This window comes from Miscanthus floridulus, chromosome 1 (genome assembly GCF_019320115.1).
Source record: "Miscanthus floridulus cultivar M001 chromosome 1, ASM1932011v1, whole genome shotgun sequence".
In the NCBI taxonomy this organism is placed as follows: domain Eukaryota; kingdom Viridiplantae; phylum Streptophyta; class Magnoliopsida; order Poales; family Poaceae; genus Miscanthus; species Miscanthus floridulus.
This window is the reverse complement of record NC_089580.1, coordinates 100,061,418-100,064,830: the sequence shown is the minus strand read 5'-3', so window position 1 is coordinate 100,064,830 and position 3,413 is coordinate 100,061,418.

Genomic DNA, 3,413 nt, shown 5'->3' with positions numbered 1-3,413 from the left:
CCAATAGTGCCACCTGTCTTGCACTGACACTAACACTGTCTCCAAGCAGACCTAAACAAGACTCCACATGGCCCATGTCACCTAGGAGTTCCATCGAGTGCGTCCACAATGATTTCCAAGCCTATGGTACGTTCAACGCAAACCATGCATCTATCTTGCCCCAAGATTAGCACTATCTCCAAGCAGACCGAATCATGCTTCCACATGAGCCTCATCACCTAGGAGTACCATTGGGTGCGTCCAAAATGAATTCTGAACTTTTGGTGCGTTTGGTGCAAACCATGCACCTATCTTGCACCGACACTAACACCGTCTCCAAATGGACTGAAATGAGATTCCACATGGCCCACGTCACCTAGGAGTTCCATCGGGTGTGTCCAAAACGACATCCGAGCCTATTGTACATTCTGCGCAAACTGTGCACCTATCTTGCGTCAGGATTAGCAATATCTCTAAATGGACCGAATCGAGTTTGCACTTGAGCCTCGTCACCAAGGACTACCATCGGGTGCGTCCAAAACGTTTCTGAGCCTATGGTACGTTTGGCGCAAACCGTGGACCTATCTTGCTCCGACACTAACACTTCCTCCAAACAGACTGAAATGAAGTTCCACATGGCCCACGTCACCTAGGAGTTCCATAGGGTGCGTTCAAAATGATTTACGACCCTTTGGTACGTTCGATGCAAACCGTGCACCTATCTTGCGTCAAGATTAGCACAATCTCCAAACGGACAAAATCTAGCTTCCACTTGAGCCCCGTCACAAAGGAGTACCATCGGGTGTGTCCCAAATGATTTTTGAGCATATGGTACGTTTGGCCCAGGTCACCTAGGAGTTCCATTGGGTGTGTCCAAATAGTTTCCAAGCCTATGGTACGTTCTGCGCAAACCGTGCACCTATCTTGCATTTGGATTACCATATCTTCAATTGGACCAAATTGAGCTTCCACTTGAGCCCCGTCAGCTACTGTACCATCAGGTGCGTCCAAAACGATTTCTGAGCCTATGGTACGTTTAGCGCAAACCACGCTCCTATCTTGCACCGACACTAACACAGCCTTCAAATGGACTGAAACAAGATTCCACATGGCCTACGACGCCTAGGAGTTCCATCGGGTGCGTCCAAAACAACATCCGAGCCTATGGTACGTTCTACGCAAACCGTGCACCTATCTTGCGTTTGGATTAGCAATATCTCCAAATGGACCAAATCGAGCTTCCCCTTGAGCCCCGTCACCTAGGAGTCCTAGCGGGTGCGACCAAAACGATTTATGAGCCTATGGTACGTTTGGTGCAAACTGTGCACCTATCTTGCACCGACACTAACACTATCTCCAAACGGACCAAAACGAGATTCCAAATGACCTAGTCACCTAGGAGTTTCATTGGGTGCATCCAAAATGATTCCAATCCTATGGTAACGTTCGGCGGCAAACCGTGGCACGCTATCTTGCCCAAGATTAGCAACTATCACCAAGAAGACCGAATGGAGCTTCCACTTGAGCCTCGTCACCTAGGAGTACCATCGGGTGCGTCAAAAGGAATTCTGAGCCTTGGTATGGGGGGGGGGGGGGGTTTTCGTTTGGCGCAACCGGCACCTATCTTGCAACCGACACTAACACCGTCTCCTTTGGATAGAAAAGAGATTCCCATGCCCATGTCGTCCAGAACGACATCCGAGCCTATGGTATGTTCTGCGCAAACCGAGCACCTAGCTAGCGTCAGGATTAGCAATATCTCCAAACAGGCCGAATCGAGCTTCCACTTGAGCCTCGTTACGTAGGAGTTCCATCGGGTGCGCCCAAAACGTTTCTGAGCCTATGGTACATTTGGCGCAAACTGTGCACCTATCTTGCACCAACACAAACACTGTCTCCAAACAGACCAAAACGAGATTCCACATGACCCAGGTCACCGAGGAGTTCCATTGGGTGCATCCAAAATGATTTCCAAGCCTATGTTACGTTCAGCGCAAACCGTGCACCTATCTTGCCCCAAGATTAGCACTATCACCAAGCAGACCGAATCGAGCTTCCACTTGAGCCTCGTCACCTAGGAGTACCATCGGGTGCGTCCAAAATGAATTATGAGCTTATGATATGTTTGGCGCAAACCGTGCACCTATCTTGCACCGACACTAATACCGTCTCCAAACGGACAGAAAGGAGATTCCACATGGCCCACGTCACCTAGGAGTTCCATTGGGTGCGTCCAAAACGACATCCGAGCCTATGGTACATTCTGCGTAAACCGTGCACCTAGCTAGCGTCAGGATTAGCAATATCTCCAAACGGATCGAATCGAGCTTCCACTTGAGCCTCGTCACGTAGGAGTACCATCGGGTGCGTCCAAAACATTCCTGAGCCTATGGTACGTTTGGCGCAAACCGTGCACCTATCTTGCACCAAAACTAACACTGCCTCCAACTGGAATGAAACGAGATTCCACATGACCCACGTCACCTAGGAGATCCATCCGGTGCATCCAAAATGATTTGCGACCCTAAGGTACGTTCGACGCAAACCGTGCACCTATCTTGCGTCAAGATTAGCACTATCTCCAAAAGGACCAAATCGAGCTTCCACTTGAGCCCCGTCACCTAGGAGTACCATCGGGTGCGTCCAAAATGATTTCTGAGCCCGTGGTACATTTGGCGCCAATAGTGCACCAGCCTTGCACCGACACTAACATTGTCTACAACCAGACCGAAATGAGACTCCACATGACCCACATCACCTAGGAGTTCTATTAGCTGCGTCCAAAACGATTTCCAAGCCTATGGTATGTTCAGCGCAAACCATGCATCTATCTTGCCCCAAGATTAGCACTATCTCCAAGCAGACCAAATCAAGCTTCCAATTGAGCCTCGTCACCTAAGAGTACCATCGGGTGCATCCAAAATGAATTCTGAGCTTGTGGTACGTTTGGTGCAAACCGTGCACCTTTCTTGCACCGACACTAAGACCGTTTCCAAATGGATTGAAATGAGATTCCACATGGCCCACATCACCTAGGAGTTCCATCGGGTGTGTCCAAAACGACATCCGAGCCTATTGTATGTTCTGCGCAAACCGTGCACCTATCTTGCGTCAGGATTAGCAATATCTCCAAACGGACCGAATCAAGCTTCCACTTGAGCCTCGTCACCAAGGAGTACCATTGGGAGCGTTCAAAACGTTTCTGAGCCTATGGTACGTTAGGCACAAATCGTGCACCTATGTTGCTCCGACACTAACACTGCCTCCAAATGGACTGAAACGAGATTCCACATGGCCCACGTCACCTAGGAGTTCCATCGGGTGCGTCCAAAACAATTTTGTGACCCTCTAGTACGTTCGATGCAAACCGTGCACCTATCTTGCGTCAAGATTAGCACTATCTCCAAACAGAGCAAATCGAGTTTCCACTTGAG